Source organism: Somniosus microcephalus, chromosome 6, assembly GCF_052327205.1.
Source record: "Somniosus microcephalus isolate GS21.2 chromosome 6, FLI_Smic_1.0, whole genome shotgun sequence".
NCBI classification, from domain to species: Eukaryota; Metazoa; Chordata; class Chondrichthyes; order Squaliformes; family Somniosidae; genus Somniosus; species Somniosus microcephalus.
The window spans coordinates 130,898,483-130,923,367 of record NC_140992.1 but is presented as its reverse complement, the minus strand read 5'-3'; the positions used below and the strand labels follow the sequence as shown (position 1 = coordinate 130,923,367).

Here is a 24,885-nt window from a genome sequence, read left to right as displayed (position 1 = left end):
ATTGAATCTGCCTCCACCACCCTTTCAGGCAGTACATTCCAGATCTTAACCACTCGCTGCATAAAAAGGTTTTTTCTTACATCACCTTTGGTTCTTTTGCCAATCACCTTAAATCTGTGTCCTCTGGTTTGCGACCTTTCTGACAATGGGAACAGTTCCTCTCTATCTACTCTGTCCAGACCCCTCATGATTTTGAACACCTCTATCAAATCTCCTCTCAATCTTCTCTGCTCCAAGGATAACAACCCCAGCTTCTCCAGTCTATCAACGTAACTGAAGTCCCTCATTCCTGGAATCATTCTCATAAATCTTTTCTGCATCTTCTCTAAGGCCTTCACATCCTTCCTAAAGTGTGGTACCCAGAATTGGACACAGTACTCCAGTTGGGGCCGAACCAGTGTTTTATACAGGTTCATCATAATTTCCACACTTTTGTATTCTATACCTCTATTTAAGCAGCCCAGGATCCCGAAAGACTTTGTTTTGTGCACATATACCCCCAGGTCACTCTGTTCGTGCACCTCCTTTAGGATTGTACCATTTAGTTTATATGTCCTCTCCTCATTCTTTCTGTCAAAATGCAACACTTTACACTTTTCTGCGTTAAATTTCATCTGCCATGTGTCCTCCCATTTCACCAGCCTGTTTATGTCTTCCTGAAGTCTATCACTCTCCTCCTCACTGTTCACTATACTTCCAAGTTTTGTGTCATCTGCAAAGTTTGAAATTGTGCCCTGTACACCCATGTCCAAGTCATTAATATATATCAAGAAAAGCAGTGGTCCTAGAACCGACCCCTGGGGAACACCACTGTATACATTCCACCAGTCCAAAAAACAACCATTCACCACTAGTTGCTGGGTTTATTTTTACACCCTTTTTTGAACAATGATGTAACATTTGCATATTGGACTTTTTCCTGAGTATATTCAGAATAGTTCCTTCTTAGTTGAAAAAAGAGTGGTTGACTATATTCAGGGCTGCCTGATTCTCAGTATTGTAGTCATCCATGACTTCTTGGGATGGTATCCTATTTTTTCAGCATTAATCACCAATCCTACACTTTGGCTGATTTTTACTGGTATCATGCACTGCTTCCTCTTTATATCAATGTTTACCAACATGAGATCATTTGAAGTGCAGCTCACGGTTTCCATCAAGATGCTGCCACTCCTCCTCTTCAGTCACATGATGGTACATCCAGGGCAGTCGAGCAGCAAGGAGACCATCTTTACCGTAAGTATTTTTTAAATTTGATGCTACCCCTCTGTTTGAACACCAAACTGGGAGAAAATATTGAAACTACCAAATGTACAACAGAATAATTTGATTATCCCCCAACCTCTCAAGTTATCTATAACATCTAAATGGGTCCACCTTCAGAGGTAGTAGCATGGCAATTTACTTCTGGGAAAAGACCATTGGTCTATTCCGTCTGTCTCTCCAAATTCCCCCTCTTTCCCGTAATGTATCACTAGATACCATTTATAATATTCATCAGCTATGAATTCATTCAGATACCAGGAACTTTGTCCATTTCCTTTTCAAAATCTCAGTTTCTGACTGAATTCCTTGTACTGACCGTTTGTTCCATATGATCACCTTTCGAAGAAATTCTCTGAATTGCCTGTTTATTTTTGTTTTCCTCATCTAGTTCTGAAATTCTATATATGACTGGAAAACTTCTGTTTCCAACTTACTGAGCCCCATCATAATCTTAAAAACCTCCATCAGGTCGCGAGACTTTTGTCAAGAGTCCCAGGATACACAATCACTCTCAGCCCTCTAAATTCTGTTATTAAATGGCAGCTGTCACTTTTCTGTCCACAAATCCTTCGGAGCGTGTGCATATTGATGCTCTTTCGTCACTGGTCCCATTTGATGTCATCTGCAAATTTTAGCATTTTTGAACTGATTCCATTCTCTAGGTGTCAGCTGTGGCTCAATGATAACAGTCTCACCTGTGAGACAGAAGGTTGTGGGTTCAAGTCCCACTCCAGAGTTTGGAGCACAAAAATCCAGGCTGACACTCCAGTGCAGTACTGAGGGAGGGCTGCACTGTCGGAGGCACTGTCTTTTGGATGAGACATTAAACCGAGGCCCCGCCTACCCACTCAATGGACGTAGAAGATCCCATGGCAATATTCAAAGAGATGGGGAATTTTCCCCAGTGTCCTGGTCAGTATTTATCCCTCAACCAATAACACTAAAACATACTATCTGGTTATCACATTCTGTTTGTGGCAGCTTGCTGTGTGCTAATTGGTTGCCGCGTTTCCTACATTACAACAGCAACTACACTAAAAAGCACTTAATTGGCTGTAAAGTGCTTTGGGACGTCACAAGGTTGTGAAAGGCGCTATATAAATGCACACATTTCTTTCTTTTAAGTTTCATAAAAATTATGAACCACCAATCTCAGTTGCTCCCAGTATCAATCAATTACCAGGCAGATTTCTTCCGATTTACTGCTCACTGCTTTCTTTCAACTATTCATTCTCTTATCAGTTCAGTACATTCTATCTATCCCATGAGCTGTTACCTTATGCGGTAGTCTCTTTTGTGGGACAGTGCCACACGCCCTTTTAAACTGCAAGTAGATCACATCCAGTCTCACCATTGTCCACAAAGTCAATAGCAGAAAATTTCCAGTAGAATCGTGGGAAACCAGCAGGGACCACACTCAAGAGAGGCAGCAAAGAGGAGATATTCTGGGGGATGTTCCAGAGAATAGCGACATAATGGCTGAGTGATTTGGGGAGGAGGAAAAGGGGTCTGAGTCTGTGTAGAATGTGCCTGGGTATTGTGGACTTCCAGAAATGGATTCAAGACTGCGCAGTATTCCCCGAGTTTTAGCTGGAGTTCGCACATCATGATTCTATCATCCTATCGGACTAGCACACGTCCCAGACATTTCACCCATGTTTGTTGTGGCAGGATTGCACTCCACCAGAATGGGGGGCGGGATGTTGAACTAGCCTGTATATTGCAGGAGCAATTTGTACCTTATTGGGTATGCCTAGCAGCCATAGACTTGCTAATAGTTGATGGTCTACTCAATATGTTGTCAAAAAGATCACATTACTATTGCAGGATGAGTGCCTTGCTAGTGATGAGCATGTTGTCATTTGGGCTTCTGCCTATGCTCAGATCTTATCTGCCTTCTTGTCCCATCACTTGTTCTGCCTATGACACAAGTCACCGCAAATGAGCTTCTTGTTTGTGGCAGCTCGCCAGCCGGCCAGTTATTGAAGCTCTCATTTTTTGGGCAAGGAAATCCTGCTCATGCTCATCAAACCAGGCTTAGTGCTACTGCTCAACTAAGACAACGGTCTCAGATATGGCACTGTAAGCATCTTTAAAGATCTGCCAGAGTTGCAGTCATTTTTGAGCAACACAATCTATTCCAGTGCTTCAGTAATGATCCTGCACTGCTGCAAAGTGAGAATTTTCAGAATGGGGGATTTTCAACTGCTTGACATGGAGTTTCGATGGTTTTTACCAAGGTACAGCAGAATGGTGAGCAACAGCTTTTTAACCAACTAGACAATGCTTTATCCAGTAGTCAGCACCACACATAGCCCTGTCCATCCAGACATCCTGCAAATCCCACTCTCAGATGATGATATCTAGTAGGTGCCAGTGCAGAGAGCAAGGGTGGATACAGGACAATTTATCTTTACCTGGCTAGCAAAAAGTAATGTTGACTACCAGTTTGTGCTCCATGTCCCTGTAAAATATAACTCCATTGCCATTCACAACTGTTAACGTTTGGCCCAACCAGTCTATGTTGGTGTTTATCCTCCACCTGAGCAGTCGTCCTGATCCCATGCACCCACTCTGTTCCCATATCCATTTATTGCTCTTTCAACCACCTAAAAAACCTATTGTTAAATGCTAACAAGGTCTCTGCTTCAATCCGTTACTGCATTCTGCATCCTCACAACCCTCAGTGTAAAAATGTTTTTGCCTGCCCTCCGTCCTAAATCTCTTGCATTTAATCTTGTATCCATGTCCTCTCAATCTAGACCCTTAAATCACTGGAAACAGTTTGTTTCGATCTACTCTGTCTCATCCCTTCATAATTTTAAAAACCGCTATCAAATCCCCTGGTCACCTCCTCTGTTCTAACGAAAACAGCCCCATACCATTGTGGCAAGTGTAAAAGGAGCTTCATTCTGTATTTAAACTATATCTGAGTTGGGAGTACTTTATGTGGTGCGGTAAGGGGATCTTACATGCAGAAAAATGTATATATACTTTAAAAACTTTCAAGTTATATTCTAAATTTAAGAGTGTAAGACTCAGAGGGAGAGGCCATCACTCACAGGAAGTGATTGTGAACTTGTACTAAGCAATGGTCTGGCTCCACCTGGAGTACTGTGTACAATTCTAGTCATTGTACTACAATGAGGTCATCTTGGCATTGGAAAAGGACAACCAATTTGCTATCTTGGATTAGGCAACTTTGAGGAGAAGCTTTGGAAACTGTGAATATTTACACCAGAGAATAGGCAGCTAGATTTTACGGGGTGTAAATAAATTGGACCCTGAAAATGTGTTTGCTATAATCACAAACTCTACAACAAAGAGGTGCAGGCTCAAGCTCAGAAGAGAGATTATGAAAAACAGTTTGAGTTTTAAACTACTTTACACGGAGTGCAGTAGTTATATGGAACAAACTGACAGGGCAGGCAGAAAGTGTGGACAAATTCAAGAGGCAATGGACTAGATAGGTAGCGAAAGCAATTGAGAGGTGAGACACAGTAGCATATGGTACTTTTCAAACTTTAAGACCAACCTGATTCTTCACATTCCAAACATTGACAACTTTTAAAGTTATCAAAACCAATTTTTGTATTATGCCTCTGAAGTGCTATGGAACATTTTTCCCACATTAAAAGGTGCTATTTAAGTGAAAGTGGTGTTATCAAAATGTATTTTCTCTCCAAAAGAACCTGGAGTAATAATTAATGCATTTAACCTGTGAGGGAAGAACCAAAATCCAGACATTACATTTAGAAGGCATTGATCATATACATGAAATAATCTACTATATGGTATTCCACTAACATACAACAGAATGTTAGTATATACTATCCCATCCCAGGTAGAAGCAATAAGGGTTCAGATACTTAAAAAACAAATACTGAGGCCACACAAACCTCCCCTAGCCACTGCTGAACATTTCCTTGAAAGCAATAGGAGCAAGTCACCAGTTCACCCCCTTTTGCACTGAAACCAGCGCACGATGGAGGGCTCCTGAGAGACTTACATGTTGGACAAGACAACACTGAATTTAAGCAATTGTGTGTTTAGCAGTTAAATGATTATTTACATGACCATATTAAAAAAAGAAAACACTACAAATGGAGATAATATTGCCCCTGCATCTCCATAATAGAGTCGCTCCATTCCTGCAATTGTTACTCATGATTATAGCTCCATTACTAACCCTCACCGTTTCAAAGCTGCCTTTGTGCATTAGGTCTATGGGTGGTCTGAAGAGGTCTGCCAGAGTGGTCAGCTTCTTGTCCACTGGACCACCATTCCGCAGCTCCTGCTCCTGTCTGACTGTAAACACATCACCACAGAGTGTTAGCACACACATTTATGGATTGCTCTTTTTACGTCCAGAACAGTTATCTCGATCTTATGGCTGTAATAAAGAGGGATTTCAGTGACACCAGAGTGTGAAGCAGAAGTAGTTTATAATATTCCAGTTCGACATCTTATAACACATTCCCACCTACTTTTTTTTTAATATTATTTTTCTATGATACAATTTTTTCATTTTCTGGTTAGTAAGCTTTGTCGTTTGGAATGTTAAAGAAGTACTCCCACTTTCCTCTTACTTCTTCATAACTAGGAAACTTCTTCTGGAAAAAGATTCAGGCTAAGTGCACCAAGACCAATGAACTCAGATCAGTGGTTGATTGCTCTAAACAGCGTATTTTGGGGTTAGAATACTCATGTATGTGTTAGTATTATACATCAGCCATATCTCTCTTTATCTTGTTAAACCAAGTCACTACTTTCTGTTTGCTAGACAGAAAGCGCCTCCCTCTCTGAATAACCCTGTAACCATTATTTCAGTTTTCCATGCAGTCAGACCACAGATGGCTTTCTCTTGCCATGCTACGAATACAATTTCATAAAGTAACAATTCAACACGCAAATTCTCAGCTTGTTTAACTAGACTTTCTTACAGACAGAAGTATAAAATATAAGGGGAAGGAAGGAGAAAAAAAAGGAGACGCAAATGACAGAACAGAAGCAAGAAATTAAGGGGAAAGCTGTCTGCAAGGTTGTTCCTACAGACATTTAGATTAAAGGTCTTTTATTTACTTGGATAAACTCTGCAGGGAAAACTATGGCCCAGATTTTGCGATCTGCAACGAACAAATGGCGCTCGTCGTTTACTGCATTTAAACTTTCCCACAGACTTTCTGTGGGCTTTTACACTTTGATTTGCAGTAATGGAGCCAAATCAGCACGGCGCCCTCTACAGGGGATCTGGGACCTGTGTGAACAGGTCAAGCAACAGTGTGTCTCTTCAACCAGATTGAAGAATCCTCACTGAGACACAATGGGCTGGATTTTCCTAAGCCCCTGGAGTCGGGTTGGAGGCGTGCGGGCGATAAAAATCGGAGATCCGGGGGTCCCGACCCCATCCCGCCTCCATGTCAATTTCATAGGAGTCGGGTTCCCGACAAGTGCTGGAACCCGACTCCTAGAGGCGGGAAGGGATTAAAGGCAATTAAACTGCCTGTTAACAGGTAGTTTTTTGCCTAATCGCGATTTTTATTGCAGGTTTGTGGGCTTCCCGACAGCTCCAAACCACGAAAAGTTTTCGAGGCGGGACGTGGGTCTGAGGTCTTGGAGGGGTCGAGATGCCCAGTGTTCAGGTGAGTGAGGGGTGCAGGAGTGCAAAGGTAAGTGTTTTGCAAGTGTTTAAATAAGTTTAACTTACTTTTACTTACCTTTACAGGAGTCCTGCATTCCGGTGTCGGGAGTCGGCTGCAAGAACCACAGAAGCTCCGATTGTTAAAAAAAAATCAGCTTCTTTGTTTCTACAACAAAATGATTTTAAAGTTATCCTGAGAAAGGACTGAGGCTGAATTAGCAGTTTTTCAGTGCTTGACAGCTTCAAACAGCTGTTAAACACTGATATTTCATGTGCCAAAAGCTTTTGACAGATGAAATGTCAATCTCTGACGTCACCTGTTGCCGGGTGGCCCTTAATTGGCCTGCTGAGCCCACAGGGCGGGCTCAACAAGGTCAATCAGAGGAAAATCCAGTGGGTTGGCCACATCTCCATGGAGGCGGGACAACAAGCCCGAATGTGGGTTTCCCACCTCCAACCCACCCCCGTAGCAAAATCCAGCCCAATGAGTCTAAACCAGCAAGTGCAAGTTATAATATTTAATTCAACATAAAACCATGTACAGAAAGCAAAATAAAGAGGAGGAAAGAAGGATGGGATTGAGAGAGGTAGAGAAAGAAAGTAAAAAAATATTTTTTTTACTCTCCAACAATTAAAATCTGAAGGAATGAGACGCCACACTTGTAAAATTAAACGTTCGGTGCCAGAGAGGTTGTTTGGCAGTAATTAAGATTTGCCATGCCATTAAAAATTCACGTACACTTGAATGGGCAAGCCATAACTTTTTCTGGCCTGGTTAGAGGGTACCTAGTGGGCAAGTAACCCAACTTCACGCCATTGCATGTACTTGAATGCCAAGTCTCTCAGCGAGGTACCAATGTAGCAAAGCTTGTGGAGGAGTAGGGCAAGTTGGACAGCAACTTTCTGATTTTCACGTTCAACTGCGCATGCCAGAAGTTGCTGTCCAATTTACTCCTCAGTAACGGTAAGTACTGAAAGCCTCACCGTTATTCTTACTGCAAAATCTGGACCATTAAGTCAATAGCTCATTGAGATAAAATCTAAATCACATACATCACAATTCGCAGCTAGGTCAGAGTTATAATTTGAATTGTCATAAGGTTTTATCCTTAAGTTTAAAAAAAAAAATTACTTATAGAAGATACATATTTAAATGCTTATCCACATAATAGCTATCTTCCCATCTGAATAATCATTTTTGGGCCATTTCCAAATTAGGGCAGACACATGGTATTTCAGCACTAGCTTGGTACCCTGCACCCTGATGCCTTTTCACTGGTTCAGATTCAGATTAATAGTGGCGACAGTCATCTCAGGGAACTTAGTCTGTCCACTTCAACAACCGAACTAACAAGCTTTAAGTCAGCTAGTTGTCGGATTTCCTTACTCAAAATAAAATCTGTCCTGAGTTGTAAAGAACAAGATTTAAATCGGGTTTTAAAGCCAGAATCACCACCTATTCTCTCCCTCAATCTTTGGATCACCTTGGCACTCAAGGGAAAACAGAGGAATTTGCCATGCCAATGGAGGAGAACCCACTGTGTACCAGGGCACTTGGCTCTTAAGTCTGGGAACAGTCTTAGAATTGCATAGAATGTACAGCACAGAAATAGGCCATTCTGCCCAACTGGTCCATGCCAGTATTTATGCTCCACACAAGCCTCCTCCCTCCTTACTTCATCTCACTCGATCAACATATCCTTCTATTCCTTTCTCCCTCATATGTTTATCTAGCTTTCCCCTTAAATGCATTCTAGCTTCTCAAATGCATATCTTAGCTAGCAATTCTCACTTGAGTTGGAGATATCCAACTAGAAATGCCCCACTTTCCAAAAGCCTTGGCACTGCTCCCATTCAAAGCTCTTGCAGCAACATCCAATATTCCAGTCTATATTTGCACTATATGTCCTACCTCATTCCTTTCAGTTCTTGGTAACAGTGTACTGTTAACCACACAAAGACCATTTTGTGCATCCAGTAGTAATTCATCAGTTATACTGCACACTAGTCCAGCCCATTGATAAACTGAACGCAATGGTACAAAGTCCACCTCATTTAGGAGAACTATCAGTAGTGAAGGTGGGTGTGAAGTCACACTTGCCAGATTTGTTAGAGCTCAGTTTCTGAAATTAGTTGTCCAGCCAGACACCTACACCCAGTGTTTAGAAGTTTGATATCAGAATCTAGGAGTCAGAGAAAACAAATCAGTAAAATAATGATGCTTTCTCCTCAAATGTGTTTAACACACTTTCTAAACAGATGAAATAAAGTTTGCACAAATGTGGCTATGGCAGGTCAGAACCTTACTGATCTTGGTTGTCATAATGACAGGGCATGCAAATTAAACACTCTTGCTCCTTTCTATGGTAACTAACTGAAATGCCAATTGGGCATGAACTATAATCATATCTAACACTGTCCTTTTGAAACGGAAACTTTCTGTTCAAAACAGAATCTAGCACCACTGCCTAGCATAAAGAAAGATGTTTGGGAGACCTCTGACAGTAAGCCTAATTAACAGTACTGGATTTGGGAGCAACAAGTATGGGTAAGACCACAGATCGGTCATAAAGCTCTACCATGACCTTGCTGCTTGGTATGGAAAAACATCCAATGCTGAATAGCCAGGAATCAACACTCTAATGGTACTACCAGGGTCTAGATTCTAGATCCTATGAAGGAAAAGTCTTGTTAAGCTCCAACATCTGCAGGTTCACAAGGATAAACAGCAAAGGCTTGCCATCATCTTGCCCCCATGTTTCACATGACCAAGCTCAGGTGAGTCAATTCAGACAAAGGTAAATATACAACAACTGTTGAAGTACAGATGGGCATCTGTCAATCGCTCAGTGAAGACCCAAGTTGTCAGGACCAAAATGACAGCCAGTGAAAGCAATGGCTACCAGGTTTCCTCTCTCCCCACCACCCCGCTCCCCCCAGGTTCTCAGGTCTAAAATGGCTGAAACCACAGGAACTTTTTGCGGCTCTTGCAGACTGAAATGCAGCAGTCCTTTACACTTAAGACACTATGGCCTAGAAATTCAGTATCGCCACGTTTGGGGCGTTAGTGTCGAGCGGGTGCGAAAGTTAGCGCCCGGCGCAAATTATCGCCACCTTCAGCTAAATTGACCTGCTTCGCCCCAAGGGTGCTTGGCGCGCTAAAGCAGGCGCTGCACGACTGTCCTAAGGCGCTAAGCCGGAGAAAAGAGGCGCTACCACTGAGGGCAGGCGCAGCGCAGGTGCGGCCAGTTAGCGATTGCAGGCAGACACGCTGGCGCCGGTCAGCTCTTAAAGGGGAGGGTCGATCTTGGATTGCAGCCACACCCTGCACATCAGAGCCCTGATTCTCAGCCTGGACAGACCTGCTGCCACATTCTAACGCCTAGGACCATGGAGAGGGCCAGGGAGCGAGCACAGCAGTTCAGTGAGGGGGCCCTGCAGGTTCTGGATGGCGCAGTGGAGCGCAGGCGATCTATCCTGTTTCCGGACAGTGGCAGGAGGCCACTGCCCACCGACTACCGCAAAGTTTGGAGGGAGGTGGCTCACAGAGTGACCTCCAGCAGCATGGTGCCTAGGACCCCTGTGCAATGCAGGAAGAAGTTCAACGACCTCACTCGGGTCGTCAGGGTGAGTACCCTTTTCAGTATCCTCTTCATCCCTGCATGTGCACCTCACTTTATGGCCAAAGGGTCCTGAAAGCCCCAATGCCCAGCCCTCATCCAACACCTATGGGCCTTTCATGAAACTCACAGGCACATTCAGCACTTTACACATTAAGGGCTATTCGACCATGGGAGGCAGTGCAGCCAAGATCAGGGCTTCACACTGTAAGGGCTATTCCACCATGGGAGGCAGTGTAGCCAAGATCAGGGCTTCACACTGTAAGGGCTATTCCACCATGGGAGGCAGTGCAGCCAAGATCAGGGCTTCACACTGTACTCAGAACCCGTCCTTTCTCTTGCAGGGCAAGCTGGCCCATAACAGGAGGCAGCAGCAATGGACCGGGGGAGGCCGGCCTCACCTTCAAGACCTCAGCGATCTGGAGCAGCGAGTCCAGCGCATTATGGCAGGCCGGATAATTGGCCCCGTCGCCACTGGAGATGCCGACCCCGTTCTGGACAGCAATGGTAAGGTCATCACCTTTTGACCTCTCTCCTTCCACTTGTGCCTCACACCAGCATCCTTTGCCACTATCGAACCAATACAGTGCATTGCAGCACTTATGCCTCCCTCGCTGCCGCCCTGTCCTCACGCTAAAGCAACTCTTGTACCTCCCTGCTTTCAGATGGTGAATCGCCAGGTGAGGAGGCGGGCCCTCAAGCTGCCACTGTGAGTGATTCTGAAGGCGAGGAGGAAGAGGAAGCCGGACCATCAGTGTCACCCTCAGCCGAGGCAGCCCGTGGCCATAATGGGGACACGTCTTCCCTGGAGGGGAGCAGGGGGCAAGGGTCTGAGGAGGGTGAAGCTCCGGGGCCCAGCGGGCTGCAGCAACGTGGGGCGGGGGGGGGGTAGGGAAGCTTGGTGGCCTTCTCCCCGGAGGGAGAGTCTGGCCTCCAGTCCTGCTACAGTGAGCGCAGAAGAGGTGCGGCTCCTCGCTGAAATGGGCGCCCAGGCGGAGCAGAGGCACACTGAGCTCATGGCTGCAGTGGCAAGGATGCCCGAATCCATTGAGTCACTGGCAAGGAGCGTCCAGGACTTCGGTGCAGCACAGGCAAGGAGTCTGCAGGACTTCGGTGCAGCACAGGCGGCTTCCACGCAAGTGCTTAGTGGTGCAATGCAGTCAGTGGCTGGTCTGAGGCAGACACAGATTGAGGCCACACGAGCACTGACTGCTGCCACCCTCGCTGCATCGGGCACGAATCGCCGGGGCCCTCGCCGCGCCGCAGAAGGCCAGCAGTCTGTGCTTCAGCAGATTGCTCCGCATGCTGCAGTGCTGCCCCGTGGGCGTGCCAGTGTGTCGTCCGACCAGGGAGTGCCTGTCCTCTGTCAGGATGGCAGAATTCCTGCTGCCAACACTGTCACTTCTCCACTGCAGCTGCCACCACCCGTAGGACAGACTGCTGCCGCCCATGCAGAGTTGGAGCAGTCAGCAGCCAGGCCCTCCAGGCCCAGAGCTGGTCCAGGCCGTCCCCCAAGGGCATCTGCCGACTCAGTTTCTGACACTCAGCAGCCTTCCCCTAGCCTTGCTGCAGCCACTGGGGTCCCATTGCGGAGGAGCTGCAGGGTGGGAAGGGGCCAATCTCGCAAGCGAAGCAGATCACCCTCGAAGGGCAAAAAGTAGGAGGTGTGGCAAAATGCTGTTAATTTTTTTATTGAAGGCCGAGGATCGTGGTCATTTTTGGTTAACTCTTTTGTTCATTGTCTCCAGGTTGTGAGAGCCAGTTATGTGTCTGACTGCTTTTTTGGGGGTTTCTCTCTATTACTTTGTCATGCGGGAAGGGCACAGTTTGTTAAATAAAGAAGTGTCTTTATTCAGATTGTGCATGTTTGCTCTTTGAACTATTTGTTGCCTTGACCGGCTCAGGGTTTGCGGAACCATTCCATTCATGTTCTTTCAATGGCACAAGCCATTCCCTCAGAGGGGGCCTAGAACCGACTTGCAATAAGCCGCTGATGGACGGCCCTTGCACTTTGTGCCTCCCTCCAGTCTTGGTGCTCCTCCTCCTCCTCCGCTGGTGCTCCAATGTCTGCTGGCAGTGGCTGAGTCCTGAGGATTGCCAGGTTATGCAGCATGCAGCACACTACAACGAAATGGGAGACTCGCTCAGGCGAGTACTGAAGGGCTCCCCTGGAATGGTCCAGACAGCGGAACCGTTGCTTTAGCACGCAGATTGTGTGCTCAATGATGTTCCTGGTCGCTTGATGGCTCTCATTGTATTGTTCTTCAGCAGGGGTGCTGGGTGCACGGAGTGGGGTCATCAGCCAGGTGCACAGAGGATAGCCCTTGTCCCCGAGAAGCAAGCCTCCTGGGTGAGCCGGGGCTTCGAAAAGGTCTGCCACAGAAGTCTGGCGCAGGATGAAGGCGTCGTGGCTGCTGCCTGGAAAGCGGGCATTGACAGCTAGTATCAGCTGTCTGTGGTCACACACCAACTGCACGTTCAACGAATGGAAACCCCTTCCGGTTGCGGTAATCCTCGGCATTCTCTTGCGGCGCCCGCAAAGCCACATGCGTGCAATCAATGGCGCCCTGGACCATGGGGAAGCCCGCTATTCTTGCAAATCCCATTGCGCGCTCTTGCTGCTTGTCGAGGGTCATGGGGAAGGAAATGTACTGACGTCTCCTTTTAAAGAGGGCATTTGTGACTTGGCGGATGCAGCAATGCACCGCGAACTGGGAGACATTGGCAATGTCCCCAGTAGCGGATTGGAAGGAGCCGGTGGCATAGAAGTTGAGAGCCACTGTCACCTTCACTGCCACTGACAGAGACGTCCAGCTCCTCAATTGAGGCTGCAGATCTGGCTGAAGCAGGTGGCAGAGCTCAGTGACCACCTCCCTGCTGAATCGAAGCCTCCGAATACACTGCTCCTCAGACATGTTGAGGTAGGAGAATTGTTGGCGGAATACCCTGGGAAGGTAAGGCCTCCTGTGCAGACGCCTGTTGGCCCTCCTCCGTCTGATTGGCACTCTCTCTCGGCGTCTCTGAGCCCTCTCAATGCAATAGAGAAACCCAATGTTTCCACCCATTGCAGCCCCCATAATATGTGGCCACTCAAGGTTATGGCACTGAAAAATCAATCCAACTGCAAAGATTTGGGCCGAAGCCAGAAGTACCTGTGTGAGCGCTGACTCAATGCAGAAAGCTCTCTCCCTTTGTCTCTCTGCAAATCTCTCTCTCTCACAGAAGGACTGGTCCAAAAATGGCTACCACTAAGAAGCCAGGAAGAGCCCCCTTTAAATAGCGCCCCCCCAGCCCCACAGCGACTGGGAACCGTTCCAGTCAACCAGTCGCTGGGAGCGCCAGGCGGAAAGGAGGGGGCGCCACTGAATTTCCGGTTCGGGGCGCCCCAAGGGCGTTGCACCATGACGTCAGGATCTGCGTGCGCAGCTGAGCGGGCGTTGCGGTTTTGCGCCGCCGCTAAATGTCCGCTCAATGTCGCGAGAGGCGCAGGTCTCACCGCGCCCGGGCGCTAGTCATTTCGCGCCCCACTTATCGCCCTCTTAAGGCGCTAACGGGTGGCGCAAACAACTGAATTTCTCCCCCTATGTGCCATAGTTATCCAAGCTCCTCTCTTGCTGTTTCCCAATATTGTGAAGCACCTCCTTTTATCAACACATTGTGAAATCACAGGGCAGGGATGGGGCGAAGCATCTGGACTTTGTTCAAGACTGTAATGCTACAATACAGGGTGTACATACTATAGCCCCCAGCCATGACGATCACGATGCCCAGGCAACTGTGTCCTATTTGAGGTTATATTTTTCATTTATTGGTTTGTCATTTTTCATTTATTGAATTTTGTGCGTTGGAGGTTCACAAAGGGCTGCTCAGAGTGCTGTTGCTTCATTGTGGATAGATCCCAAATCAGAAAACCAAGTTCCATCATCAGCAACTCAATATATTTGAAAATTAAACAGGAACATGGATTCAAACTTTATATATGGGACGACTGCTTATTCAATTGGTAAGCCAGCAGAGCTTAGTTTCTCAGCAGTGTACTCAGTCTCAATTCTGCTGATAGGTTAAGAGTCTCAAGTGTTTGAAATGCTGGAGAGATTGCAGTGTCAGGAAGGCACGCAAGCAAAGAAGCAGTCAGCTGTGGGACTTGGCTGGCTTGACTTGGTCGCCCCAGCCTACCACTATTTCATGAAAAAATGAGCTGCAACATGGACAGATAAGTTGAAGTAGGCATAAAAGGGAGGGAATGAAGTAGAAAAATTCACACAAATGAAAATGCATTACTGCACAAAACTGAAGTGGAAAGAGAAAGTGACTAGGATTTCAGTTAAATGGGCATCTAAAACATCCACCAGTGCAATGAGATTATGGATTTGTCCTTTCAAATTAGGATTATACCTGGAGAAAACATTTTGAGCGATGCAATACCAGGTTGAAGAACTGGTGGCTACAGGTCTCCCGTGGTGAAGGCAGCGGACAAGCAATTTAAAGTGCTAAATTAAGGGAAATCGCACAAAAAGCATAATGACCCGAAATGTTTTAGCTTAAAATGTGCTTTCTTTGTAGTATATTGGTACAAAATAGATAGCAAGAATGACTAGTAAACATTTTGGTTTTTGAAGTGCTATCTTTAAACTTGAACTGAGAGAATCATCTTGCTTTTCTCTCTTACCCTCTTCCGACCTGGATATATCCCTGACTGTCCTACAAAGTTCGGAAAAGCTAAAGTTCCTTCTCATTGTCACAGTTCTCTGAACTCTAAAGTTAAAATAATATACACTTAACAGCAATACTCACTCGTTTCAGTCTGGAAGTCTCTGAACCCATCAAATATGGAACGTGCAGGTCGCCGTCGTTTAGGAGCTGTGGAATGCACAACTATGCTTACCGTGGATCAAAAACTACAGGCTCTCAAACAGCACTTAAAGCTCGATAAGAAATGTAATCTGTTAGTTGAGGTGATTATTGTGAGGTAACTGCAGTAAATTAGGTCCGTTTTTTTTTCCATTCCAGTGCCGAGAATTTGTAATGACTGGATCAGAGAGAATAATGCATGCTTGAATTAACGAAAGTTACTTCTGGCTTTAAATGACCCTGCCAGTCTTTTTAAACCACTAGTCAATCTCTCGTGCCATTGCACGGAGACAGTCCAGACAAAAGGCACTATTGAGGTCAAGCAAGGTTTAAAGGGCAGGTGTTAAATGGGGCGAGTCGGGGGAAACGAGGGGCAAGCAAGTCGAGGGAAAGGAGGGGGGCGAGGGGAGGGAAAGGAGGGGGGCGAGGGGAGGGAAAGGAAGGGGGCGAGGGGAGGGAAAGGAAGGGGGCGAGGGGAGGGAAAGGAAGGGGGCGAGGGGAGGGAAAGGAAGGGGGCGAGGGGAGGGAAAGGAAGGGGGCGAGGGGCGGGAAAGGAAGGGGGCGAGGGGAGGGAAAGGAAGGGGGCGAGGGGAGGGAAAGGAAGGGGGCGAGGGGAGGGAAAGGAAGGGGGCGAGGGGAGGGAAAGGAAGGGGGCGAGGGGAGGGAAAGGAAGGGGGCGAGGGGAGGGAAAGGAAGGGGACGAGGGGAGGGAAAGGAAGGGGACAAGGAGACTGCTGGTCAATCACTTGACTTGATTGTAAGATGGTTTGGGATGTCCTGGGGAGGTGATAAGGCACTACATAAATACAGGTTCTTTTTCGATCAGCTACAGTCGAATGGAAATCATCCGAACGTATTGATTACAACTTACACGAATATAAGCATTTTGGAGGATTTATCTGTAGGAAACCTATATCAGAGACACACACCAGCTGTAAGCCTGTTCTGTAGTGGTAAAACAATTAAAAGAAGAAACTGGACGTTTAGGGAAATGTTTTGTTTTAAACACCTTACCACCAAACAAAGGTTCGGGCTCCACTAGGATTTCTTGCTTTTGTGGAATCGGAGCTCGCACTTCATCCCTAAAATGATACAAAATGAACAAGCATCAGACTGAACAAACAACTGTGCCATCTCTCTTGGCTCAAGATTAACAGTGCTCAGTGAGGCCAAGACCAAGAATATTTAGCAACAAACTTGTGATCGCAGGAGCGCAACTGAGCGGTGAATACTTTCCAAACGGCAAAATGTGCTCGATGTTGTGCTGCATTTGCTTCCAGGTCAGAATTGTAAAAGTACGCACAATACCTGTGGTTGGATGCAAGGTGAAATGAGCAGCATTAGGTTCCATTATGCTGACAGTCCTGCTGCTTTTCTGTAACCTTATTATGAAGTTCCTAGCTCTGGTAGAGCACAATAAGGATATTTTGATACTTGCCATGATTTTAGTACAGAAAGGCAGTCAAAACTACAATCAAATCCTTTCCCACAACACCGCCTTGATTAGTGTGTATCCAGCCCAACAAGGAAGGAAACTGAAATAACAACAGAAAATGCTGGAAATACTCAGCAGGCCAGGCAGCATCCGTGGAGAGAGAAACAGAGTTAACGTTTCAGGTCTGGGACCCTTCATCAGAACTGGAAAAAGCTGGAGATGTAATAGATATTAAGCAGGTGCAGAGACAGGGTGGGGGGGTGCGGTGCGGTTGGGAGGGAGGAAGGAATTGAAAGAACATCCTGTACTTTTGTAAGAGGCAGGAAAGATAAAATGTTGCAAATGGGAGTGGCAAAAATCATACAGCATGAAAAATGGGGGCAGGGATAATTATCTGAAATTGTTGAACTCGATGTTGAGTCCGGCAGGCTGTAAAGTGCCTAATCGAAAGATTGCGCTAAAGAATCCACGCACGTCGTGGTTGTCGGCGAGCTGCTGGATCTCCTGTGCTTTCTCCACCCACCATCTGTTCTTTAGGTCGTGAGTTTTTTGTTGGACCTCGGCCTTCAGGCTTCTGTAGAGCTGCTTTCTTGCTCTCGAGTTCTATTGCTGTTTCCAGATCAGAAATGCCTTGCGCTTGCGGCTTATTAGCTCCTGGATCTCCTGGTCATTCTCGTCGAACCAGTCTTGGTGTTTCCTGGTTGAGTGACCGAGCGTCTCTTCACAGGTGCTGATTATGGAGGTCTTGCGTGCAGACCAGATGCTGTGGGCACTCTGTGTCTCTGCATCACTGGGAGTCGTCAGGTTGTTTGTGAGGCGCAGGCTGAATAGGGCTTTCTTAGCGGGGTCTTTGAGTGCTCCAGCGTTAATTTTCCTGCGGCATTGTTTCTGTTGCCGCCGCTGTTTTGGGGCTACATTGATGGAGATGACAGAGCGGATTAGGCGGTGGTCTGTCCAGCAGTCATCAGCTCCTGGACAACGTGGACCACTTTCCATACCTCGGGAGCCTACTGTCAACAAGGGCAGACGTCGACGACGAAGTCCAACACCGCCTTCAGTGTGCCAGTGCAGCCTTCGGTCGCCTGAGGAAGAGAGTGTTTGAAGACCAGGACCTCAAACCCGGCACTAAGCTCATGGTCTACAGGGCAGCAGTGATACCTGCCCTGCCGTATGCCTCAGAGACATGGACCATGTACAGCAGGCACCTCAAAGCACTGGAGAGGTACCACCAACGCTGCCTCCGCAAGATCCTGCAAATCCATTGGCAGGATAGGCGCACCAACGTCAGTGTTCTTGCTCAGGCCAACATCCCCAGCATTGAAGCTCTGACCACGCTCAATCAGCTCCGATGGACGGGTCACATTGTCCGCATGCCCGATACGAGACTCCCAAAAATAAGCGCTCTACACAGAGCTCCGGCACGGCAAGAGAGCCCCAGGTGGGCAGAGGAAATGCTTCAAGGACACCCTCAAAGCCTCCTTGAAAAAGTGTAACATCCCCACCGACACCTGGGAATCCCTGGCCCAAGACCGCACAAAGTGGAGGAGAAGCATCCGGGAAGGCGCCAAACACCTCGAGTCTCTTCGCCGGGAGCAAGCGGAAGCCAAGCGCAGGCGCAGCGCAAGGAGCGCACATCAACCCATGCACCCCACCCACCCGCCCCTTCAACCACCGTCTGCCCCACCTGTGACAGAGACTGTAGGTCCCGCATTGGACTAATCAGTCACCTGCGAGCTCATTTTTAATGTGGAAGCAAGTCATCCTCGGTTCTGAGGGACTGCCTAAGAAGAAGAATCGAAAGATGAGGTGCTGTTCCTCGAGCTTACGTTGAGCTTCATTGGAACAATGTAATAGGCCGAGGACAGAGAGATCAGAGTAACACATGCCCTTTTACCTCCTCCCTTCCCACTCTCCAGTGCCCCAAACACCCCTTCCAGGTGAAACAGCGATTTACTTGTACTTCTTGCAATCTAGTGTACTGTATTCGCTGCTCACGATGCGGTCTCCTCTACATTGGGGAGACCAAACGCAGATTGGGCGACCGCTTTACGGAACACCTCCGTTCAGTCCGTCAGGGTGACCCTGAGCTTCTGGTCGCCTGTCACTTTAATTCACCGCTTTACTCCCGCTCTGATCTCTCTGTCCTCGGCCTATTACATTGTTCCAATGAAGCTCAATGTAAGCTTGAGGAACAGCACCTCATCTTTCGATTAGGCACTTTACAGTCTCCCGGACTCAACATCGAGTTCAACAATTTCAGATAATTATCCCTGCCCCCATTTTTCATGCTGTATGATTTTTGCCACTCCCATTTGCAACATTTTATCTTTCCTGCCTCTTACAAAAGTACAGGATGTTCTTTCAATTCCTTCCTCCCTCCCAACCGCACCGCACCCCCCCCACCCTGTCTCTGCACCTGCTTAATATCTGTTACATCTCCAGCTATTTCCAGTTCTGATGAAGGGTCCCAGACCTGTAACGTTAACTCTGTTTCTCTCTCCACGGATGCTGCCTGGCCTGCTGAGTATTTCCAGCATTTTTTGTTGTTATTTCAGATTTCCAGCATCCGCAGTATTTTGCTAAGTTATCATATCAGGTTTAGAACAGTTATGGAAAAGGACAAGGTACAATCAAGCGTAAAAATACTTAACTGGAAGAGGGCTAACTTCAGGGAGTTGAAAAAGAATCTGGCGCATGTGGATTGGAATCAAAAATTAGTAGGCAAACCAGTAATTGAACAATGAGAGGCCTTCAAAGACGAGATGGTTCGGGTACAGAATAGACACATTCCTATGATGGAGAAAGGAAGGGCATCCAAAGCTATAGCTCCCTGGATGACTAAAGATATAGATTAAAATGAGACAGGAAAGGGAACCTATAAAAATGTAAGGTTCATAATACAGTAGAGAACAAAGTTGAATATAGAAAGTGCAAAGGAGATCTAATGAAGGGAATAAGAGAGGAAGAGAGAGTATGAGAATAGATTAGTAGCTAACATAAAAGGGAACCCAAATGTCTTATATAACCAAATAGTGAAAAGGTAGTCAAAGGAAGGGTGGGCCAATTAATAATCAAAAAGGAGGGGCAGAGGGCCTGTCTGAAGTACTAAATGAGAACTTTGCATCGGTCTTCACTAGAGAAGAGGATGTAAAGGTAGAGGAGGAGGCAGTAGTGATACTGGATAGAATAAAAATAAAAAGGATGTACTTAAAAGGTTGGCAGTTCTCAAAGCAGAAATGTCACCTGGTCCAGATGAGATGCATCCTAGGTTACTGAGGGAAGCAAAGGTGGAAATTGCAGAGCCTCTGGCCACAATCTTCCAATCCTCCTTGGAATATGGGGGTAGTGCCAGAGGACTGGAGGAGTGCAAATGTTTCACCCCTGTTCAAAAAAGGGGAGAGGGAGAAACCCAGCAACTGCAGGTCAGTCAGCCTAACATTGGAGGTGGGGAAACTTTTAGAGATAATATTACGGGACAAAATTAATTGGCATTTGGAAAAGTATGGGCTACTAAATGAAAGTCAGCACGGATTTGTTAAAGGCAAATCGTGTTTGACCAACTTGATTGAGATCTTTGATGAAGTAACGGAGAGGGTTGATGAGGTTAATTGAGGGTGGGGGGGGGGGGCGGTTGATGTGTATATGGACTTCCAAAAGTACCACATTGTAGCGGTTCATGTAGATCGCCACTAAATAAGAGAGTTTGACTTCGACGAACTATTAACAAGTTGTTTATTTACAGGAACAGACTAATTATAACAGGTAAGATGGCAGGTAAGATGGCTGACTAGGAGCATCGTGGTATAGGTCTTGTCCCAGCAGGGACTCCACGAGGACTGAGTTCGCAGCCCTGTGGAGAGCGTGATGACGTCATCACGCTCGGTCGCATTTCCCGCGCTTGGGGCGTCACGTGACCGCGTCGTTGCGTCAGCGCGTCTCCCGGTACGGAGGCTGGCCGTTGAGGCCGAGGTTGCGAGGCCGGGCTGTGCCGGTGCTTGCCGCGGGGGCAGAAGATCGCGTCGCTCCCGTCGGCTGGCCGATGCGGCCGAAGTCGCGGTAGGCCGGGCTGTGCCGGTGGCCGTCTTGGAAGACCGAGTCAGGCCGGCGGCCGGCGCGCGTGCGTCACGTGATGCGTGACGTCAGCGCGTTAGGTCGCCTCTTAAAGGGGCAACGGCCCAACGGTTAAGTTAAGGGGCAACGGCCCCAACAGGTAAGTTATACATACATAAGTAAGTTAAAGGGAATTATGTATATATCTATATGTAAGGGACAACCGGTGGTACCGCCACATGGGCCCCCCCAGAATTCGCTTTAACGAAAGTCCAAGGATGAGATGGTCTGACGAGCTGGTGGTCTCGGCGGTCGCGCTGTCTCGGCTTGGCGAGCAAGGTCCGAAGATGCTGCTCGTGAGGAGATCCGTACGCGCGTCGTGGCGAATAAAATGTATCCGTCAGGCGAAGGACCATGGAAACATGCAAAACAGCAGGCCTTGTCAGAGTAACGGGCAGGTTGGGCGGACGCGGGCGATGACTCTGTTGATGTTGGAACAAGTCCTTGTTATAACGAACTCTGCAGGAACGCCAAACGAACGTTCCAGAAGGACTTGACAGGCAAGGTGAGTGAACGCGCCGACAGGTGAGCGAAACCTTCAGGAGGCTGGAACACGCGGAATGGTGCGTGCCATAGTGCTACGACGTTAACACAACAGAGGGTGAAGAGTTACTGCGTTAACCTGTGATCGGTGAGGCTAGCAACTTTCACGTGGCTGATCGCGGCCGCAGGATGCCCGTTGGACCCGTCCTCGATGTGTGCAGCTTCAGTAGACGTTTGCATTTGTTACAGGGAACACTGGAGAAAGGGCGGCAACGGTCCAGGTTGTTGTTGCTTTCAGGAGGGGTTAACTCTGCCTGGAGGGCGGCAACACTTGTAACAGTTGTAGATTTAGGAGAAAACAGTCGGGAGGGTGGCACGCTTTTTGTTCACGCCGAATCGTGTAGTAGGTAACACAACCAGCAGGCTGAAGGGCTGGTGCGTCGTCGGCGGAGAAGGAGTCGTCGTTTTTCACGAGGGATGGGTCCTCGTGGTTCGCGAGGGATGGGTCCTCGTGCGCGAGGGGTGGGTCCTCGTGTTTTGTGGGGGTGAGTCCTTGTGGTATCCCCGCAGGGCGTGCTCCGATTTTGTGGGCCCGAACATGCTGTACCCCGCGCTTGGAGAGATTTATACTTGCTGTCGCTGTGGACGTAGAGGCGGACGATCCGTGTGGCGGTAGGAAAGACGAGTACGGGGACCATGAGCAAGTGCGTGGTCGGCGCCGCATCGATGTTCTCGTCGAACGGGGCTTCTACCGGTATAAAGCACGAGGGAGACTGTGGCTCCCTGGATTGCGGTAGCGACAACAAAATGGCTGGTGCTTCCATGGCGTGCTTCTTTTGTGAAAATTGTTCACAAAAAAACGGGGTCCGGTTGAGTTTTGTCCGTGTCAAATGGGATCTGCTCCAGGCTGCGCTTACCTTGCGAATATGTTCGCAAAGACGGGGTCGCCTTTGGAGGAATCGGTGTTAGGCGGTTGCTGTTCCGTGGTTGTTAGTCGGTTGTGCTTCGGTCGTCTTGTGGGAAGACGAGGTTCAGGCGTACGTTGCTACCGTGAAAATCGTTCACGGATACGGGTTCACCAATTGTAGTGTAGGAATTGATGAACTCCCGTACTCACGTCGTTGGGTCACCAATGTAGCGTTGGTGGTCGACGGTTGCCGTTGGGCGTGCTGTACCTCTGGAGATGAGGGTCAGGCTGCGCTTCGCTACCGTGAAAATCGTTCACGGATACGGGGTGCGTTGGAATCGATGAGCTCCCGTACTCACGTCGTTGGGTCACCAATGTAGCGTTGGGGGTCGACGGTTGCCGTTGGGCGTGCTGTACCTCTGTGAAGACGAGGGTCAGGCTGCGCGTTGCTACCGTGAAAATCGTTCACAGATACGGGGTCACCAATTGTAGTGTAGGAATTGATGAACTCCCGTACTCACGCCGTTGGGTCACCAATGTAGCGGTTCGTGTAGATCGCCACTAAATAAGAGAGTTTGACTTCGACGAACTGTTAACAAGTTGTATATTTCCTAAGGAGGCTGAAGGGATGTAACCTGTCACCCCTGATCCTCTCTAACTTTTACCGCTGCACAATAGAGAGCATCCTGACGAACTGTATCACAGTATGGTATGGCAGCTGTAGCTACTGTGACCGGAAAGCCCTGCAGCGGGTAGTCAAAACTGCCCAACGCATTACCGGCCCCCGGCTACCGACCATAGAGCACATATACCAGAAACGCTGTTTACGGAGGTCACGGACCATCATCAAAGACCCTACCCACCCCAGCCACAGTCTGTTCGCCCTCCTGCCATCTGGGAGACGCTACAGATGCATTCGCACCCGAACGACCAGATTTAGGAACAGCTTCTTTCCCAGGGCTGTCACCCTACTGAACTCCACAAATAAACTCTAAAGCCTGCACATCTGCCAATGCACTTTATTATGGTTATGTTTATGTTAATGTATTACAAGCCAAATGAATGTTGAATGTTTAAATGTCTTAATCTAAATGTACACTCTCGGGAGCCGCAAGCCTACATTTCGTTGTACTGCACTTGTGCACTAACAATGACAATAAAGTTGATTATTATTATTATTAATTACAACAGGTAAGATGGCTGACTGTAGGAGCATCGTGGTATAGGTCTTGTCCCAGCGGGGACTCCACGAGGACCGAGTTCGCAGTCCTGTGGAGAGCGTGATGACGTCATCACACTCGGTCGCGTTTCCCGTGCTTGGGGCATCACGTGACCGCGTCATTGCGTCACCCGGTACGGAGGCTGGCCGTTGAGGCCGAGGTTGCGAGGCCGGGCTGTGCCGGTGCTTGCCACGGGGGCGGAAGATCGCGTCGCTCCCGTCGGCTGGCCGATGCGGCCGAAGTCGCGATAGGCCGGGCTGTGCCGGTGGCCGTCTTGGAAGACCGAGTCGGGCCGGCGGCCGGCGCGCGTGCGTCACGTGACGTCAGCGCGTTAGGTCGCCTCTTAAAGGGGCAACGGCCCAAAAGGTAAGTTAAAGGGGCAACGGCCCCAACAGGTAAGTTATACATACATAAGTAAGTTAAAGGGAATTATGTATATATCTATATGTAAGGGACAACCGGTGGTACCGCCACAACATAATAGACTTGTTAGAAAAATTAAAGCCCATGGGATTAAAGGGACAGTGGCAGTGTAGGTATTCGTGGTCACCGATGTAGGTATTGGACGAATTCCTACTTAATAATCGAGTTCGACTCCAGGAGAACAATCAAAAAGGTTTTTAATGCAGGCACAGAGGAATTCAAACAGGTTGCAGAGCTAGGTACAGGAGAGCCATAAAATAGGTCTTCGCCACGAGGGCTGAGTAGGCAGTCCCGTGGACTGCGTGATGACGTCATCGCGTTCCTCCCGTGCTTGGGTAGTCACGTGACTTGCGTGATGACGTCATCGCGTTTGCCCGCGCTTGGGACGGTCACGTGACGTGCGACGTGACGTCATCGCATTTGCCCATGTCATCGCGTTCGCCCGCGTCATCGCGTTAAAGAGAATTATGTCCGGTAAGAAAGGGAAGGGACACTCCGTGGTGCCGCTACAGCAGCATGAATACAAAATTGGCTAAAGGACAGAAAGCAGAGAGTAGTGGTGAACGGTTGTTTTCAGATTAATAGAGGAAGAGTACAAAAGCAAGGAAGTTCTGTTAAACCTTTATAAAACACTGGTTAGGCCTCAGCTGGAGTATTGTGTACATACTTTAGGAAGGATGTCAAGGCCTTGGAGAGGATGCACAAGACATTTACTAGACTGGTACCAACTACTTGGATATAGCAAGGCTTTATCTATCTATCTATATATATAAAATCGGTCGATCTGTCTGTCTGTCATTCTGTCTGTCATCGCGTGTGCGTCTGTCGGGTATGCACTCGAAAGTTACAGGGCGTACCTACGCGCGCGTTACCTCCAAAGAAAGCTTACGCTTCCGAGACGGTTTTAAGCGTATTTACGTTTTCGGCCG

At 47.8% G+C, this 24,885-nt stretch overlaps 1 protein-coding gene and 1 long non-coding RNA gene across 2 annotated transcripts in view; one reads left to right on the top strand and one right to left on the bottom strand.

Annotated features, from left to right (window-relative positions):
- Positions 1–24,885, top strand: part of ubxn7 (UBX domain protein 7) — a 119,527-nt gene that overhangs the window by 69,198 nt on the left and 25,444 nt on the right. The window lies entirely within an intron of this gene.
- LOC147116072 (uncharacterized) lies at positions 5,581–16,983 on the bottom strand. The gene is made up of 3 exons (XR_015078740.1): positions 16,393–16,983; positions 15,322–15,387; positions 5,581–9,090 (listed from the first exon to the last, which is right to left on the bottom strand). It is a non-coding gene; the product is annotated as an uncharacterized LOC147116072 (long non-coding RNA).